At 40.1% G+C, this 20,881-nt stretch overlaps 1 long non-coding RNA gene across 1 annotated transcript in view; it reads left to right on the plus strand.

Annotated features, from left to right (window-relative positions):
- LOC114486752 (uncharacterized) overlaps positions 1-19,129 on the plus strand; it is a 118,742-nt gene extending 99,613 nt beyond the window's left edge. Inside the window, exons 7-8 of the long non-coding RNA XR_003681015.2 lie at positions 3,896-3,981; positions 19,075-19,129. This is a non-coding gene — a long non-coding RNA (uncharacterized lncRNA). The remainder of the gene's footprint in view (positions 1-3,895; positions 3,982-19,074) is intronic.
- Positions 19,130-20,881: the final 1,752 nt, after the last annotated feature.

The following is a 20,881-nucleotide window of genomic DNA, read 5'->3' on the forward strand; positions in this document are numbered from 1 at the left end:
CGGCATGTGGGATCTTCCCGGACTGGGGCACGAACCCGTGTCCCCTGCATCGGCAGGCGGACTCTCAACCACTGCGCCACCAGGGAAGCCCCAGCACATAATTTAAAAAAAAAAAATAAATTTATTTATTTATTTTTGGCTGCTTTGGGTCTTCGTTGCTGCACGTGGGCTTTCTCTAGTTGTGGCGAGTGGGGGCTACTCTTTGTTGCGGTGCGCGGGCTTCTCATTGCGGTGGCTTCTGTTGTTGTGGAGCACGGGCTCTAGGCACACAGGCTTCAGTAATTGTGGCATATGGACTCAGTAGTTGTGGCTCGTGGGCTCTAGAGCGCAGGCTCAGTAGTTGTGGTGCACGGACTTAGCTGCTCCGCGGCATGTGGGATCTTCCCGGACCAGGGCTCGAACCTGTGTCTTCTGCATTGGCAGGCAGATTCTTAACCACTGCACCACCAGGCAAGCCCATGGCACATAATTTTTGATCCTAGGAAAAACTGGGCTCTCCTTCAAGGATACTTTTTTTTTTTTCCTATGAATAGGGTGTTTATAGTGAAAGATCTTGTTCAGAATCCAGTGAAGAACTGATCAGGCAGGGTTAGTCAGAGCTACACCAGAATCTCTGGCAATGTTGATCGTATACCTCTTTCAGCCTCTGAAATCTCAGGTTCCAGAAAGTTTTGCTATACTAACCCTTGCCTACTGTCTATGATGCTATCTGGTGACTTATTGTACACCACCTTGAGTGACTGTCAGGGATGAACTCTTTAGGAAAAATACAACACAGCTACAATATAAATTAGTATGAAAAGAAATATTCATTTAGAATGCAAAAAGAAATCAACAAATTATACGTTTCAAAAGGCTATCAGATACCATAAACATCAAGAAATCTGGAAAAGAAGCCAAAATAGCTTCTGGCTTCATGCATTGCAAAACTTTTTTCTCTTTTACCACTCACGAACTTTTGGTGCTAGGCACTGTGGAGCAAGTTCATATCACAGTATTATTTCAGACCATGTGCCTTCAGGACCCAACTGGGTGAACTGGACCTGTGGGTGAGAGGTCCATTACCGGAAGTCATTGTTACTCTGCGATTAGTGATAATTATGCACAGAAGTCACTGAAAACCTCATAAATATATTAAACCCAAGCCAAGGGATCCCCAACTCGACTTCCCGTTATCAGGTACTCAAAATGCACATGGCCACTCTGGGGCCTCCCAACATGAAGGACGTGTGATGGAGGGCAAGTCAGAGTGGAAAGAGACAGCAGTCTGTGTCCATGGTAATTAAATTATCTTACAAGTTTTAGAAAAACACATGGCCGTAAGAACACATACTTAGGACTCCTCTCAGAATCTGTGCAAAGTGAGGAGCCCTGAAACTTAAGTGTCTTGAGCATCACTGGAAATCTACCTCTGATGCTCAGACCTGAAACCATTATTCTGAAACATGTTGACTGATCCAGACAGGCTGATCACATTTTGCCTTGACCTTAGGTCTTAACCCCTTTAAGACCTGGATTGGTAACCTTAGAAATGTGAATACTTCAGCTGTCCTCATGTCCCTGGTCAGCTGATCCAGATTCAATATACTTGTCTCTGTTGTATTCAGCATTCAGGCCCTGTGTTTTGGAGAATGAAATGGTGGTATTGATAGAGCCAATGCCGGAATTGGCTGTAACATCATTTTCTTTCTTTCTGCCTCTTCTCCAGTGTGCATTGAACCCTGAAAGGGCCTAGGAATGCTAATTCAGGGCTTGCTTGCTATCATTTTACACCCATGGAAATGACTTAAGGGTATTTTAATTCTCTGGAGTCAGGGTTGAAACAGCTGACATCTTTCCAGTGGAGATAGCGAACTAAGCATGATCAGAAAGTGAAATCATTAGCCTTTTGGATCTTGAGTAACATGAGCATTAACCTTATGAATTTTAAAAAGCAGGCTTGACTCATCTCTGCCTCCCATCATAAACATTTTCTACCAACTCCATATGTATTAAGCATGCATCTTGCAGTACAATGGATATCCCAGGTTGGCTTTTAGTTTAATCCATCAAACATGTCCTTAAGCGTAAGGAACTCTGTGTTACACCCACCCTGGGAAAAATTGTGCCAGATCTGGCAGTCAGGACAGAACAAGTAGAGCTCTGGGGATTCTGGTTTTTCAGGCTATCACATTCCTGTCTTGCTTTTCGTTTTCCTAATTTCAAGTAATTATCATCCTCACTAATCTAACACATAGCACAAAAGCTTAGCCATTCCCCCAGATCTGCAGTTCAGATTTCCTCCTGGTTTTTATGTCAGTTCCTTCCTCCTTTCTTTCATGAATCAATTCCTAGGCGAACAAAAGTCTTGTCTTTCTGGTCCAATTCTAAATTTTCACTCTATGTTGGCAAGATTGTCTTATCTAACCTGGTAGGAGACTTGGGCAAAAGTCAGACCTCCTGCTGGTTACAACATCTGGCTGAACTTGGAAGGTAAACCAGGTAACTTGTGACCAATGTAACCAGTAGGCTGGGTGATGTTTTTGTTTTCCTTTCCTCTTCTATTCTTTCAAGCTCTCCTGTGCTGTATAACCCAAAATAAAATCATGTACAACTTATGTATATGTTTAATTTAAAAGCATTCCATGTAAATATAAAACTGAAATTTTATCTTAAAGAGGTCTATTCATCTAGTGCTTTGGAGGCCAGCCAGGAATGAACTCCAAATGTGAGACAGCAACTGGAAGCACATGCTCTATGTGACTTAAACCTATATTTTCAAATGGCCGATAGAGCAAGCTTCAAATGCTCTGAAGCTGCAACTCGGCTCATATGGAGAGATAAACAGAGGCCCCAAACTGTGCACTGAATATATAAGTCATCAAAGCAATTTTAAAATCAATTCAACATTTGACCAGGAGCCAATACGGTTCCCCTCTGATTAGAATGACATGCTCAGCCTACTACTATGGGTAAAATTCTGATAGCAGCGTTCTGTACATGCTGGAACCTATGCAGGACATCCCCACCCCTTACTCCCCACCCCCCAGGAAAACCATAATGAAGCATTACAGCGGTGTATCTGTGAGATCACTAACACATGGGCGCCAGTCAACTGTGAGGGCATTGATGAAATTCTAGTCACTGGGCAAAAGAGCCCAAGACCCCAGAGTGGATGGTATGGTTCCAACCACATTTATAACAAGCAAAAGGAACAATCATCTCTGAATCTACAGATAGTTGAAAATAGGCTTCTTCTAAGGATGGGGAAATTTTTTTGTTTGTGGGGAGAGGGCAGAGGAGAATAGCAGTGACTAAAACCATTGTATGCCCTCATATTTTTAATCTTTATAAGGGAAAATATAACAAATCTTGCTCACCTGGATAAGTAATACCTAAAATTGCTGAAGATGCTGGAGCAAAGCCCAGATGAAATGTTACTAAATGAAGGTCACAGATATGATTTGGCCTGCTCCCTGTGGAACCTTCTCAGGAAAGGCACAGTCATGGAAAACTGCTTTTCTTTCCTCCAAGGGTGTGAGGAACAGGCTTGGACCACCTCTAGGGGAAAAAAAATATCTTCATGGTCAGATCATGCCAATGTCCTGCTAAACATCCAAACTCTCTTTCATGGGGCCCTATGTGAGCTTCCCACCTTTCTGAACTCACCCTCAGTCTCTTTCCTCCCCTCCCCCTTTAAGTCCCATATACACAAGCTATCTGCATTTCACTCTTCTCTCTGCCTAGAATAATCTCATGTATTTTGCCACCTCTTGTCACGTAGTTTTTAGCTTAATTATTACCTCCTCAGTTGGTTGCTTTCACTTCTTACTCCATTTTTTCCCTTGGCAAATATACCTGTGTGCATTTATATTTTAATTTTATTTGTTTTCTTATCTTTGTCTTTCCCTGCTAGAGTAAGCTCAAGGCAGGAAGCTTGTTGCCCTATTTGCTGCTGTATCCCAATGCCCAAAACAACACCTGGCGTGTAAGAGACACTCGGTAAGTAGTTGTGGAATGAAAAATGGATGGATGAACGTGGAATGACCCAACAATAGGCCTTCCTCGAAGTGATCTTCCTGTAGAATTATTCCTTTGAAAAAATTGTGCCCTATTTGGCATTATCATAAATTAAGTTTGCCTACTAAAAATTAGGTGTTTCGGCAAATTCAGCAAAAGCTTATTTAGGCTGTGCTTATGTAAGATACCATTGAAGGCAACATGAAGTGTCTATAGCTGATTGAAGATTGTGCCTGTTACCAGGGACTTTAAACTTTGTTGAGGGTAGTGCTACCTCTTTGGGTGCAGTTTATATAAAATAAGACAAAAAAGGAAAAGCTAAGTGGAGACTAGCATTTATCCTTCTTCCTCTCTGTTCACATCCAAGTCCACCATTTGAAGTTTCTACTTAGTATATTTTGAGTCTGTTAACCAGTCTTTGGACCCATTGCCAAATCTGTAGTTCTCCATCAGCCTCAAAACAGGTCTCCGTCTCTACTCCAAACTGGCTCTCGTCTCTCCTCCAATCTGTTGCTAACACGGTATTTCTGAGTTGAAAATCTCTGCAAGTCAATCCCTTGCTTAAACCCTGCAATGACTCCCACACCCTACTGAATAACTTTTAAGGTCCTATCTGAGCTGACCTCAGCCAGTTTCCCAGCTTTGTCCCCACCCTGCCCCATCCTCAAGCTACAAAGAAGACACAAAGTTAAATATTCACTTCTCTAAATGGCCCATTATCTCACTTGTCATATGGCTTTTTCACAGATAACCCCCTTGCCTGGAGCTCCTGCTTACATCCGGACTTAATGTCCTGTTCTCTGTGAAGCGTTCCTTGATCCCAAAGTCTGTCTGGTTAGACGCCTGCCCCTCGCACCCCAGGTTCCCACACCATCTCCCTTTAGAGCGCTCATGATTCTGTTTGTTCTTTGCTTGTCTATTTCTCTCATTCGCTTGGACCCTCCTTGAGCACAGGGACAGTATCTGGTTGAAAAGAAAAAAAAGGGCAAAAGAAATAATTAATACATGAATGATTCAGTAAGGAAGTACAACTAATATGCTGTAGGATTTCCAAGGAGGAGATCATTGAAGACAGCATGGAGAAATGACATCTACTCTGGGCTTCGAAGGATTACCAAAAACTCTCTACAATCAGGGAGGAAGTATGAAATATTTGAGGCTGAGGGCAAGGGCGAGGGGTCTGGCATGGTTGGAAGGGTGTAGAGGACAATGAAAATGGCTTAAAGCTAGATCACTGAGAGCTTTGAAGGCTAGATAGACCATGGAGTTAAGACTTATTTTGAAGACCAGAAGGATTGTTTCTCTATAAGCGTGTGGTGTGAACTGGTTTATGGATCAGAAAGGGTGAATGGGGTGAAAGATGGGTGGCAGAGGTGAGGGGCTGAAGGTAGTAAAGCCACTGGAGACCACTTCAATAATCCAGGTGAGGGATAAGGAGGCCCTGGGCTGAGGCAGGGCTGGGGAGCGGGTGGGTGAGGTGGGGGGAGGCATGAGAAACATCGTGGAAGGAGAACAGACAGTGTGTAGTGTGGGAGAGGAAGAGGAAGCGTTGATCAGCAGGGAGGATGGTAAGGCGGATGTGCATTGGGGCTGCCAGGCTGAGTGTTGCAAACAATAGTCCACTGTACGAGTCTCTGGTCAGCACCAGCGGGGAGGGTGCGATGCACGCCGTGCCCTGCAAGTTAAAAGAACATTCAAAAAAATGTAGCAGATTCTGCGAAGGGCAAGGAAGAGGCCTGGAAGCCTTGACTAATGAGAAGTGGACTGAAAAAAAAAAACAGAGTCATTTCGTTCGGCACCAAAAAGAAAAAAAAAATGTCAAGGGGAGATGTGATGGCTGCTCTCCTGTGTTTGAAGACCGGCCTATAGAAGAGATATTACGCATGTCCAGAGGGCAAACTAAGGCTGAGAGTGAGCTAGAGCTTAAAGCAAAGGCATGTTGTGGCTCCATACGGGGTGGGGGGGACACCTTTCTAAACTGTAGAGTTGGAAGCGGCCTTGTCATCTGAAGAGCTTACAGATGACAATAGGCCAAGCAGAGAGTAAAAGATCTTGTTGGGACACATAGAAGGGGGTTTGGGGGATAAGATGGGAGATTAGACTAAGGTCCTACAACCTCAGAGACTTGATGTTTCCCTCCATTGATGTACTAATTCACACCATCTTTTTATCATATAGTATTGAAAACAGAGACTGTAGCCAGGAAATCTAGGCAGGGAAGAGGAAATGTATTAGGAGGACCACTCTGGTGCTCAGGGAGAGGGGACTTGGGGTGTGAAGTACCCTCTGGGGTACTTGCAGACTTGCACACTCCTTGCTGCCTCCCTTCCTTCTTCTCTCCATAAACCATGGAATTGTTCTCTGAGCTGATGTGGCTGTTTTGCTCCCTATGTGCCAGCCATATGGCAGTCAGGAAATATCCCCACTCATTAAACCCTGAATTCTTCTTTCTTCAGTGTTTTCAGACATAGAACAGGGCAAATCCAGTGTTGGGTCTCTGTCTACAGGGAATCTCCGTTTCCCTCTCCTGGGGTTCTGTTTCCCATTTCCACCTTCTCTTTCCCACTTACCTAACTAACTAGTTATCCTTCTCTCATCCTAGGGCTTTGTCAGCCATTGATAAATTAGATCTTTTTTGAGGATCTGGAGATAAGGGAATATGCCAAACTCTCAATTAACATATCAATGATAGTAAAGATTTTATAATTTTTGTCATTTGAGCTAATATTTCTCTCTTGCTAATTAGGGCCAGGCCTCAAAACAACCCTATGAGGTGAAGAAACGGAAGCTTGGAGAAGTTAGGTAAATTGCCCGAAGTCACACCCCTAGCAAGAGGCAGAGTCGAGGTTCTGTGTCTGACTTCAGAGCCTCCTCGTCCCTAAATCCTAAACTATCCCACCTCGTTTTTCCTGGTATAAGGCTTCAGATAACTCTACCTCATAGACAGATGGTCTTCAGACTTTCACTGTCTCTTCAGACTGAAGACTCCCTGGAAGCAGGGAACTTTAATAACTGCATTGTCCGATACACAGTATGAAAAAAATAATTAATATGGTTTATAGGTTGAAATGATGCTAGTTTGGATATATTGGGTTACAAAGCTAATGAGTTTAATTTCACCTGGTTGTTTTTACTTTGTAAAATGTGGTTATCAGAAGACTAAAATTACATGATGTGTGGCTCTTATTGGTTTCTGTTGGACAGCACTGCTTTAGAAGGGGGAGTCCAGGACTCTTCCCTGAGACCAACTCAAGTGTTGTATTAAGGAGCTTGCAAAGGGAGGAAAGTAGGGAGAAAACTGGAAACTAAATCCCTTTAAATTCTATGAATGATATTACATATGACCAAGACTGCCACTTCACCACGACTCTATATTCCTGGTCCCTTTCCTCCCCTAGACTCTTAAAGGTTTTGGTTTAAAAAATGGCCTCGGGCTTCCCTGGTGGCGCAGTGGTTGAGCGTCCACCTGCCGAGGTAGGGAACACTGGTTCGTGCCCCCGTCCGGGAGGATCCCACATGCCGCGGAGCGGCTGGGCCCGTGAGCCATGGCCGCTGAGCCTGCGCGTCCAGAGCCTGTTCTCTGCAATGGGAGAGGCCGTAACGGTGAGAGGCCCGCGTACCCCAAAAAAGAAAAAAAAAAAAAAAAAAAAATGGCCTCATGCTCACAGGACAGGTCCCTTTGTCCTGCCCTGCTTACCAGAGAGCCTGTTCTGAGGCTGAGAGCACAGCTGCCCTCCCAGCTCTGCTCCTTTTGTCCACATGGTTCCCATTCTGTACTGCCCAGGGCTGAAGGGCTGTCTGGGGTGTTGATATATAAAGGCACAAAAGCATCCCTGGAGATGTAATGAGAGGGGGAAATTCATATTGACCAGAATTCCTTTCTGGGTGAGAATTGTTTGGATGGAATTGTTGGAATAATTTGGTGTAATGCTCTCTGTGGAGCAGGGTTAGGAACCTAAGGGCCTTCAGCAGGACCTAAAGTTACTAATTTGCCTTCTGAAGAGCATAGATTTGGTTCATTGCTGGGCTTTTGTTCTGCTGAGTTGTGAGTGCAAGTTTGAGGCAAGAGATGAATTGCTCAGGACAGTGGAGAGGTGGGAAGCAGTCACACGATTCTCCCTCTCCTCTTAATTCATCCTTCAGGTGTTCTTTTGTCAAGAATTTAGTGAATACCGTGAATACCCATTGGCTGAGAAAGCAAATTATTAGTCCCTGGGGCACCCACATGTCTTAGCCTGGCACTGGCATGCTCTGATGAAAAGCATTTTCCTTATAGTTGCTTTCACTGCCTGACCTGGTTTGGTTAGGACCGCATATGTCCGTGGATGAAGAAATGACAGAGCTGTGTGTGTGTGCATGAGGTTTCCCTGTGCCTTGAGAGACCATCTTCAGGAAAGCAAGGCAGGAGCCAGGTCTGCAAACTAGACTATTGATTCCTAGGATTTAGTAAATAGAACTTTTGCATTAATGAGAAATGCAAACGAATACATCGTCATATGAGCCTGTGACAAAGTAACAATGCAAGATGTAGAGGGAAAGCCAAGGAAATATTTGCTCAAACTATAATCCATCCAGTCAATATGAAAAGAAAGGAAGTCTGTGACAGACTTAGAGAACGAACTTATGGTTACCAGCGGGGAAGGGTGGGGGGAGGATAGATTGGGAGTTCGGGATTGACATGTACACACTGCTATATTTAAAATGGATAACCAACAAGGACCTACTGTATAGCACAGGGAACTCTGCTCAATATTATGTAACAACCTAAATGGGAAAAGAATTTGAAAAAGAATAGATACATGTGTAACTGATCACTTTGCTGTACACCTGAAACTAACACAACATTGTTAATCAACTATACTCCAATATAAAATAAGTTTTTAAAAAAAAGAAAGGAAAAAAAAACATTTCATCAGTCTGGTCTCTTGATCCACTTCTAACCCAAGAACCATAAGCAGATTCTATTCTTTTCTGTACCCAAGGAATAGCACCATCTTTAACTCCTTTCTAATAGACCCTCTCCACCCTCCCCAAGCACTTAAACTGGTATTCTGCATCCAGTAGATACTGACTACATAAAGACAAGGGACTGAAAAGGAACTTCTTGTCAGGGTCTGGCAGTGAGGGTGCCTCCATGATCAACCGTAGTCGGCCTGGACCCCCAGGACTGATTCAGAGTTACTCTCTGTCTAGAAGGTGAGTATGACTTGAACAGGCCTATGGCTGTTCGCCATTTGCTGAGCCTAAAACTGCAGGACCTGATCGTGCGTGTGATCAGGTAGAAGCAGGTTGTCTGAGCCGTGGGGCCCGGCTCTTTGAGTTGTGCCTGGAGAGTGTGTGAGATACAGCAGCTCTGCACTTATGGGCCACTTAGCTCCCAAAGCAGATGTGGGTTGTTGAGTTTGCCGAGCTGCGGGGAGTTGTTCTGGACTTTCTTAAGAGATCTGAAGGACACAGAGTCACGCTTCTCCGGAGGGTTCCTGGGCATCAGCCCAACATTCTGATGGTGACTTGTCATCTTTGTGACCCTTGTGTGGGTCTGCTCTGTGGAGATGCCCGTTCTTATCATTTCTATGTAGGAAATCAGAAAAGTGCCGAGAGGAATGCACTCCTTCCAAAAATAGTCACAGATTGTAGTGAACACGGTAGCAGCAATTTCTGGTGACATTAGTTGTATTAACAAATACTTAAATGGGGCTTGCTGTGTGTCAAGTACCATTCCAGGCACTTTGCATATACCAAGTTATTTATTTCTCAGAATCCGTTATTATTGTTGTCCCCATTTTGTAGATGTGGAAACCAAGGCACAGAGAGGATAAATAATTTGTCTAAGATCACACATTTGATAAATAGAATAATGTGAATTCAAGCAGAGTCTGGACTCTTAATCACTATACACTAGTTTGCCTTTCACTGTGTATTTACCCTCTAAAACACTTTTTGTTTGTTTGTTCACTCAGGCTGCAGTGGGGGAAAATGTGTGGCGGTATTTAGCAGTCACAAGCAAATTTATCACAGGGACCAAAAAAAGATTCAGCCCTAGGCAGAGGCCTCTACATCTCTGCACAGAACTTAGGAGTGCTTAGTAACTTAGTGACTTAGGAATGCTCCTTAGACCAAAAGGATGACGGATGTGAAATGTGTATGCCTGTCTTGGTGGTATGCACATGGTGGTAAACTGAGTGGGCCTCACTTGCATAGACAGGTCTCTTTGGCCCTGACTGTGTACTCGTGGCCCCTGACACAGGGTCTGTGTAACTTCATCTAAATGCAAATCCCACAGTTTGGATTTTGATAAAAGAAAGGAGTCTTAAAACCTACTGACCTCAAAATCTCATGATCATCCTGTGCAGACTTCGAAGGTTTGATAAGGCAGCCCAAGGGGAGAAGGAAAGAGCAATGACTCCACAAAGGGTCACCAAACCAAGAAGCAGCGATTTCTTATCAGGTGATCTAAATCTCCCTTCTAAAAGAGAGAGAAAAATAAATTCAGGAACTATTTCTTGGGTAGAAAGATTAAGAAAGTTTGCCCAATGTAAGCATGTCACTGAAATAGTGTGGTTTAATGTTTGTGAGAGTGTGCCCTGCAGACCTAGTTAATTTATTTAGATTTAGCATGAAAATATGGAGGTCGTGTGTGTGTGTGTGTGTGTGTGTGTGTGTGTGTGTGTGTGTGTGTAACTTAAAACAATGTTAGTAATGTTGGGGATTAGGCCAAAGGGATGGATTGTGTAGCCTCACAATCTCTCCCCGGTCAGCCATCTCCTCAAGTCCTTAGAATGAACAGACACAAATTTTAACTATATATTAAAAAAAAGAGGGGGGGGTAATGTTAGTGGATCAGGAATTATGAGGAATCTCTGCAAGTTTGAATTTAAATGAGATCAGATTGAAGAAGGTATCCACAGCCCAAAACTGGTTCAGGAGAGGATGAGGAAGGATGTGAAAATGGCCCCAGGGGAGCTGGAGCTGAGAGGCAGTGGATGGGGATAGGAGGGGAGTTGTGTGAAAGCATCCTGGAGGTAAGCGTCTTCCTTCCCTCTTTTACATAATAAATAGCTGCAAATCTGGGAGGTGGGGTGATGCCCAGGGTGGTTGATGAAGCATACAAGGGACGATGACCCCCGTGCCCAGAAATCCAGGTTGGTCGTGGTTTGGAGGCAGACTGTGATCATAGACAGGCTAGTGGGAAACAGCTAATAAAATGATGACCTCATAACCCCAAATCAGGACGCATTAAAGGAGGACGGTCATGAAAAACAGGCATAGTGTTTTACAGGAAAAAAAAAAAAGGAATATCTGAAGGGATATAATTATATGTATAATTAATATTTTCAGAGAGCTGTATGAAAATAGTATTCTGTACCCTATCAACCTATCGTTCAAATACGAAGGTAAAATAGGACCTTTTAAGCAACGAAACACTTTATTATTATTTTTTACATATGTATTTATTTGGCTGCACTGGTTCTTAGTTGTGGCATGCGGGATCTAGTTCCCTGACCAGGGATGAAATCCGGGCCCCCTGCATTGGAAGCGTGGGATTTAACCACTGGACCACCAGGGAAGTCCCCAAAACACTTTAAAATATGCCACTTGTGAACATTAGGTGAAATAATTAATAGAGAATATACTTTAGCAATATTAAAAATAAGCTCAAAAGGAAGATATGGAAGCAGTACTGAGCAAAAAAGCATAATTTGTAACTGAGTATTAATTATTTTAAATATAATAAAATTATATTTTAGATTTGAGAACTAAAATCTCATAATTTTAACATGGAGCTCGGGTAAAGGGAGAGGACAGGAGGTTATAAGTATGGATTAGAGCTAGGTAGGCTTCAATAGATAAATGTAAGTTTTACATAAATTTCACGTTTGAATAGATATGTTAGACATTTGAGTAGAACTACTCAGATAGAAGAGATAGGAGATATCACTTCTAACCAATTAAAGGAAGAACATGGAATCAAAACAATATGTAAAACAAATACAATCAATCTAATAAATTTATCAAATAGTAAAATAAGAATAAATAATGCACAGTAAATATAATACACATAAAAATAATGATTGGGACAAATACAAAGTATGAAAAATAAATGTAAATGGTTTAAGTAACTGTTAAAAACAAAGAACTACAGCTAAGAAAAATGAATGTCTAGCTTTATGTTTTTTATGAGACATAAAATGAAATGACCCAAGAAAGATGAAAATATATGGATGAGTAAAGATATTCTAAGCAAATACGAATAAAAAACCAATAATGATAACAAAAGCTACTGTAAGGTATTAATATTAGACAAAATAGAATTCAAGGCTAAGATTATTTAAAGAGAAAAGCAATACACACCATGTTGAGAAAGATTCAAACCAACAAGTGTACCTGTCATGAGCCTTTATGAGCGCCAGTGTAAAATTACCTAAGGCAGAAATCACGAAAAGTAGGAGCAAATGTACATTTAGATTTTTAGAAACTGACAGGTCAAGTAATTGAAGTTTAAAATAAAACTGTAGTGAGGGCTTCCCTGGTGGCGCAGTGGTTGAGAGTCCGCCTGCCGATGCAGGGGACACGGGTTTGTGCCCCACTCCGGGAGGATCCCACATGCCGCGCAGCAGCTGGGCCTGTGAGCCATGGCCGCTGGGCCTGCACGTCCGGAGCCTGTGCTCCGCAACGGGAGGGGCCACAGCAGTGAGAGGCCCGCGTACCACAAAGAAAAACCCAACCAAAACAAACAAAAAAAACTATAGTGAGTTTGAATAATAATTATCAAGCTTGATGTCCTTCAACTATCAGGATCATGAGTTGGTACGTGGGGCTATACAATACAGGATTAAAGACACATTTTGTTTCACAATTTAGACCGTCACAGAGGCCCTTCATTCATCCCTCTGTTCTTCGATTTCTGTCTTCCTTTCTTTCTTCTACCTACCTACCTACCTATCTATTTTAATTGATTTGTCCTAAACGATTCAAACAGTACAAAGGAAAGGGAGGATAAAGTCTCTCTTCTCCCCCATCCCTCAGTCTCCCAGTTCTCCACTCCCGACTCAACTACCATTTTCAATTTATGTATCATTCAGGATAATCTATGCAAATATAAGTTATACCAGTATGTATGTATCTATGTATTTAAGTATGTATTTCTGCTTTTTTAAAATGCATGCATTAAGAGGGAGGGGATATGGGGATGTATGTATACATATAGCTGATTCACTTTGTTGTACAGCAGAAACTAACACAACATTGTAAAGCAATTATACTCCAATAAAGATGTTAAAAAAATAAATAAAATAAAATGCATGCATTAGACATATGCATTTCCCCATGTTAGTAGTTTTCCATAGCATCATTTTTTTCACATTTAATATAATTAGATTTATTTCTTAATCCTTTTTTTATTTTTAGTTTTTTAAATTGAAATGTAGTTGACTTACAGTGTTTCAGGTGTACAGCAAAGTGATACATATATATTCTTTTTCAGATTCTTTTCTATTATAGGTTATTACAAGATATTGAATATAGTTCCCTGTACTATGCAGTAGGTCCTTGTTTATTTTATATACAGTAGTGTATAGCTATTAATCCCAAATTCTTAATTTATTCCTCTCCCACCCCTTTCCCCTTTGGTAACCATAGTTACCATAAGTTGTTTTCTATGTCTGTGAGTCTATTTCTGTTTTGTAAATGAGTTCATTTGTACCATTTTTTTTTAGATTACACAGATAAGTGATATGATATTTGTCTTTGTCTGACTTACTTCACTTATTATGATAATCTCTAGGTCCACCCATGTTGCTGCAAATGGCATTATTGCATTCTTTTTTATGGCTGAGTAATATTCCATTGTATATATGTACCACATTTTCTTTATCCATTCATCTGTTGATGGACATTTAGGTTGCTTTATGTCCACAGCATCATTTTAAAGTTCTAAATAAGGTTCTCTTGCATGAGTGTGTCTTTTTTTGTGACCATTATGAGTAATGTGTCTGTGACCATCCTTATACATATATTGGTGACCAGTTCTAATAGTGGAATCAAATGTAGATCAATGGAAAGAAACATTTTTAAGACTTTTGAATATGTGTTGCCAAGTTGTTTTCTAGAATGTTTTCTTGTATTTTTATTGTGAATTCAACATCAGTTTCCCAGGTACTAGTGTAAGTTTGTATTTAACAAGCAAATAAAATCTTAGCTAAGAAATTTGCTAGTGATGAACTGAGGGTTAAGGTATACTAAACTGCTTTCAAGTTGAAGACCCAGGCCTTTTCTTGTGTATTCAAATTTATCAACCCGAATTTGCTATGGCCAAGACCAAGCTTTATGTGTGTGCATTTTTTCACCCTAAACTTGAGGATAAAAAGTGGGAGGGAGATGAATGATGTACTCAGTATTCCTTGGCTTGCTCTGAAGTTTAGCCTTAAATGTACTTTGCACCTTGCTAATAGGGTGAAGAGAAATACTCTTTAGAGGGAGTGACAACATGGCAAAGTTTTGTTTTAGAAGGGTCTTTCAACTCTTTTAAATGAGTAAAGCAAGAAGGCAACCAAACTTGTTTCACAGCATAAAGCACCAAATTTAGGTTTGACCATGGGACTATGTCAGTGGTTCCAAAAAGACAATTGTCCCTTAATATACCCCTAATATATTACCAACAGAAGGATTTCCTAGAAAAATGAACTTGGAATTGGAAACTACTACTTATTATATCAATATCCTGAAGATTCATAATTCACATTAGCATATTAATGTCTCTGAGAAGCACAATTTAAAAACCCCTTAACTTCATTTCTCTCAGCATTTTTGAAATTTATTTAATCAATAACTCACACCCCTTTTAAAAACATGTAATACCTGTTAAATGGCCTCAGAATCAGTGTTCTGGAGAAAATATTTTTAATAATGTTGGTCTATAATGTGGTAGATTCATTGAAATAATACCAAAATATTTTGTTGGTACAATATCCTAGTAGCTATCTTCAAACGGTTGAATGGCAAGACTGGTATTTTGGGACCCGTCATTCAGATAAGTCATAGAAATGAATCATGCTGAATTATATGGCTTTAACTTCTCTTGTCTCTGTTGACTTCATCTTGATACTAAGTTATAATTAGCTATTCTCTCTAATTACAACAGATGTTAAAGAAGTTCCGTGATTTTCTTCAAACACCTGTGAACAGATATAGGCTACATGACTTAGTAATACTTTTTTTGTAGACTTGCCATTTCTACATTCAGTCTGATCAAAGTCTATCAATATCCATTTATCCTTGAAAAGACACATTGAAGCAGGTAAGAGGATTGCTAAGAGAAGGAAGAGGAAGCGATTGTAGGACACAGCCCACCTCACACAGCCCATCTATTAGTCTGACAGCCGTTTTATTACCTGATCAATAATGGCTGACAGAGAACCCTTAATTCTGCTTACCGGTAACTAATGGGAAATACCTTAATTATATGCCATGATTTTAAAAATTGTAAATAGCATAGATCAGTCTTCTCACTTCACTCACTACCTTTGTCTCACTTCGATTCTATATTATGCTGTAAATTACTTCTGTTAAAAAGATTTAAAATGAAGTTTTATTAATTTTTATGTCTTTATCAGTTACTTTTGATTAAAATGGGCAGATAGTCATTATAAAGAATTCAAACAATCAGAAGCACCTAAAGTAAAAAGAAAATGCTCACCCTTCCCCTAACCCTACTGTTCAAGGAGTAAGCAGTGCTAATAGTTTTCTGTATATACTTTCATATCTGGATAAACATTTATATTTTTATACATTTATCCATATATAATTTTTATTTTCACAAAAATCTTATTGCTGATTGTATGTTCCTAGAGCTTATTTTTTCCCCCTTAATATTTTTAACACTGTTCCATTTTGGTCTATGTATTGGGCTGACCAAAAGGTTTGTTCGTTTTTTTCCGTAAGATGACTCTGGTAGCACGTAGTTGTCTTTAACTTCATTCGAAAGAATTTTGTTAGATTGTATGTGACAGCTGTCATATCAGCGTGCATTTAAAAAAAAGACTTATCAAAATTGGTGAATTTTTGTGTAGCCATTTTAATATTGAAGATGGAAGAAAAAAGCAACATTTTTGGCACATTATGCTTTATTATTTCAAGAAGGGTAAAAACGCAACTGAAATGCACAAGAAGATTTGTGCAGTGTATGGAGAAGGTGCTGTGACTGATCGAACATGTCAAAAGTGGTTTGCAAAGTTTTGTGCTGGAGATTTCTCACTGGACGATGCTCCATGGTCAGGTAGACCAGTTGAAGTTAACAGCGATCAAATCGAGACATTAATTGAGAACAATCAACGGAGATAGCCGACATACTCAAATTATCCAAATCAAGCGTTGAAAATCATTTGCACCAGCTTGGTTATGTGAATCTCTTTGATGTTTGGGTTCCACGTAAGTTAAGCAAAAACTTCTTGACCATATTTCCGCATGCGATTCTCTACTGAAATGTAATGAAAATGTTTCATTTTTAAAACAAATTGTGACGGGTGATGAAAAATGGATACTGTACAATAATGTGGAACGGAAGAGATCGTGGGGCAAGTGAAATGAACCACCACCAACCACATGAAAGGCCGGTCTTCATCCAAAGAAGGTGATGTTGTGTGGGATTGGAAGGGAGTCCTCTATTATGAGCTACTTCTGGGAAACCAAACTATTAATTCCAGCAAGTACTGCTCCCAATTAGACCAACTGAAAGTGACACTTGATGAAAAGTGTCCAGAATTAGTCAACAGAAAATGCATAATCTTCCATCAGGATAACACAAGACCGCATGTTTCTTTGATGACCAGGCAAAAATTGTTACAGCATGGCTGGGAAGTTCTGATTCATCTGCCCTATTAACCAGACATTGCACCTTCGGATTTCCATTTATTTTGGTCTTTACAAAATTCTCTTAATAGAAAAAATTTCAATTCCCTGGAAGACTGTAAAAGACACCTGGAACAGTTCTTTGCTCAAAAAGATAAAAAGTTTTGGGAAGATGGAATTATGAAGTTGCCTGAAAAATGGCAGAAGGTAGTGGAACAAAAGGGTGAATATGTTGTTCAATACAGTTATTGGTGAAAATGAAAAATGTGTCTTTTATTTTTACTTAAAAAACCAAAGGCACTTTTTGGCTCACCCAGTAGATCTACATTATTCATTTTACAGCTGCTTAGTAGTTGTATGTATATAATTACCAATTCCCCATATTTGGATAGTTATTATATATACTTTTTTTTTTTTTTTTTTACAAACAGTGCACAGTGAACATCATTTAACAGCGCAGTTGCATCTTAATTCTAAACTCAAAATGTAAGGTAACAAACCCTAGAAGTGAAATGAACATAAATTCATTAAATCATAGTACTTGGTTTACCACGTGTGATATATGTGATTTATAATATATATTTAGTCTTCCTCCCTGTTTCTGGCAGAGAGCTCCTAAAACCCTTGGAATTTCCTAAGTGATGAGAGCCTTAAAGGTATTGTTTGCTATGTTAATAAGTTGACTTTCAGAAAGCATCTAAGAATGGGGGCTGGTTGCCCAGAGGACCAGTTGTGCGATTAGAGAGTTGGCACTTTAAGTCCTACCCCCAGACCCCTGGAGAGGGAAGAGGGCCTAGAGGTTGAGACTAGCTGCCAATAGGTAAGATTGATTAAATCATTGGTCTTATAGTGAAACCTCCATAAAAACCCACAAAAGAGAGAGTTCAGAGAGTTTCCGGGTTGCTGAACATGTGGAGGTATGGGGAGAGTGGCATACTTGGAGGGAAAGTATGGACGTGCCATGTCCTCTCTCCATACCTTGCCCTGTGCATCTCTTCGATCTGGCTGTTGCTGAATTATTTCCTTCTGTAATAAATGGGTAACCTAGTAAGTAACATGTTTCTCTGAATTCTTTGAGGTGCTCTACCAAATTAATTGAACCCAAGGAGGGTGTCATGGGAACCTCTAATATGTAGCTGGTCAGTCAGAAGGACAGGAGACAACCTGTCCTTTTGACCAGTGTCTGAAGTGGTGGAGGTGGGCGCAGTCTTGTAGGTCTGAACTCTTAACCTGTGGAATCTGATGCTATCTCTGGATAAATAGTGTCATAATTGAGTCAAATTATCGGACACCCTGCTGGTGTCCAAGAATTTCCTGTTGGAGGTATGGAGGACATGTTCCCACAGTGGAATTGGGTCCAGAACAGCTTTTGCCATGTGTAGTACAAAGCTGCCCTTGTCATACATATGTATGAATGTAAAATATATACAATCTTGTATCATATGTAATACATTCATATGCAGTATATAATTTAAAGTGTTTTAATTATATAAAAAAGAACGTGTGGTTGAATTCCTCCAAGTGCAGAGATTTTCTTGTACATATGTTTTTGTGTACATGCACAAGAACTCAACATAATTTTCTACATAGCTTTCCAGCCAGGAGGATTTTTATTAAGATGTAAATTTGATTATGTTGCTTCCCTGCCTAAAACTCTTCATTGGCTTTCACGTGAATTTAGACAATATCCCATATCTCTAACATGGTCCACATGGCTCTACCCTATTCACCTCTGCCAACCTCTCCAGCTTCATCTGACACTCTTCCCATCACTCACTGACCTTGGGCCATCCTGGTCTTCTTCAGTTTATTGGATGTGCCTTTGCATATCCTCTTCATTTTGCCTGGAAGATTTTTCTTCCCACTGATCCTTGGATAATCCTTGGATAATCCACGACTGCCAATCCCTAATGTACATCTGGGACCTCCTTTGTTAGTTCTCATGTCAACCACAGTTTTTCTATTAGGATAGTTATAATTTTAAGAATATGTGTATTTGTTGATTTAGTCAACAACCTACATCATTTCTTCCATTAAAACATAAGACTCATGAACTTTTTACCACTGTATCCTCAGCCCCTAGCACATAATGGGAGCTCAGTAAATAATGGTAATAATAATAAACCCTTGCAAGGCATTTTTCAACACTACTCCAAGTGGTATATTTATGAACACATTTAATCCTCACTGCAGTCCTAAATTGGTATTACTGTTTTCCTCACTTTACAGATAAGAAAACTGAAGTGTTGAATGGTTAAGTCGCCTGCCCAAGGTCATACAGCTGGTAAGTGGCAGAACTGGGACTTGAACTTAAGTAGTCTGGCTCCAGCATCTGTACTCTTAATCTGCTGTAGTGTCTCAATATTTTCAATAGGAGAGCTTTAACACAGGTCAATGAAAGAAAACCCCTTGCGCAAAAGTGCCGCAACTCTCCACCATTTTTATTTTGTCCAAAGGCTTACTTATTAGTGGAAGACATATTTGCACTATTGGGGTTTATTTTTGAGTTATTTTATCTCTGATCATTAACTTCATCATGTTCAATAAATGTAAAAACAGTATAAATGTTAGAAAGTAACATAGGTCTATTTATTATGGAAACAGTTTGAGTTAAAAATTAAATAATTTAAGAAAAAGATGATTGTAGAATCATTTTGGACTGCCAAATTTCCCTCTAAAAAGTTACATTGGTTATTTTTTTTTATTCTTCATAGTTTATGAAAGTGCCTTTTCCCCACACTCTCCCAAACGTTGAATACGATTTGTCTTTTACATTTTTGTTACTCTGATGTGTGTTTCAAATGAAGATGTCTTCAGTTAAATGAAAATTGAGCACGTGTGTGCGCTTGGTAAGTGCTTTTTTGCTAAGAGGTTGCTCTTTAACAAACTGCATAAATCACTTTCTTTAGGCTTAATAACTGTGTGTGTGTGTGTACGTGTGCGTGTGTGTGTGTGTGTGTGTGTAAGCATCACGTTGAACAATTCTAGGGTTCTATTCACCCAGCACTTACTGTGTTCTTAGTTGTGTGTTAGTAGATCATAAAGATGTATACCACTTGGTTTCTACCCTTAAGGAACATGTAATTTAGTTAAATATGCCAGACTAACACTTACGACTTAGAGTTAAACAGTATAAAACAACAAATGATTCAGTACTAAACTGTGTACTACAGACCACAGATGACATATCAACAATATGTTTTGAGTGCCATTGTATGCAGGCTACTAAGAGAGGCCTTGAAAGGAACCAAGAGAGAAGAGGTGAGGTGTCTGTAATCAAGAAAGCAGTAGGCAGGTGGAGGTCAGTGAAGGCTGCAGAGGCAAACCTGATTAGACCTTGAAGAATGATTAGAATTTGAATAGATTGGGGTGTGGCTCTTCCAACAACGGCCATAACAGAAGTGAAGGTGTAGTGAGTGAAGAATTAATGTGACTTATTTTGGAGACTCACATTCTCTTCCATTATGAAAAATGATCCCACAAATAAAATCACCTTGCTCTATCAAAAACTTAATACATGGCTGGAAGTAATTAATGAAACACCGTGTAATCGCTGCTTGGTAGAGCAATCAGGAATCATATAGCAGTATTCGCTAATAAGGTAATTTAAACTCGTTTTCAAGGATGAGAAGAACTGAACTCTGAAGGACTTGTTGATATGATTCCACTTGGCCTCGACAGCATCCTGAGTGTTCTGCCACCCAAGGCATATAGTGCATATTTATACGGCTCCATCTCAGGGCTTACATAAATTAAGCCTACACGTTTGCCCTTCAGAAAGTAAAATAAGCAATTTGCTCTGAAAACCATAAGAAGTTTTCCAAACCCTACCTCTGTGCATCTAGTTATCTACCACAAACACAGAATTCTGAAAGATGAATTCTGTAAACAGTGAAAGCGCTAATCACTCTTCTTTAACAAGCTGACTTTTTCAGAACTTCAGTAAAACACATAGAGTGCACAGTTTAAATTAAAGGTTGGGATTGATATATACATGCTACTATGTATAAAATAGATAATCAACAAGGACCTACTG

The sequence above is a fragment of the Physeter macrocephalus genome, chromosome 8, assembly GCF_002837175.3.
Source record: "Physeter macrocephalus isolate SW-GA chromosome 8, ASM283717v5, whole genome shotgun sequence".
Lineage (NCBI taxonomy): Eukaryota > Metazoa > Chordata > Mammalia > Artiodactyla > Physeteridae > Physeter > Physeter macrocephalus.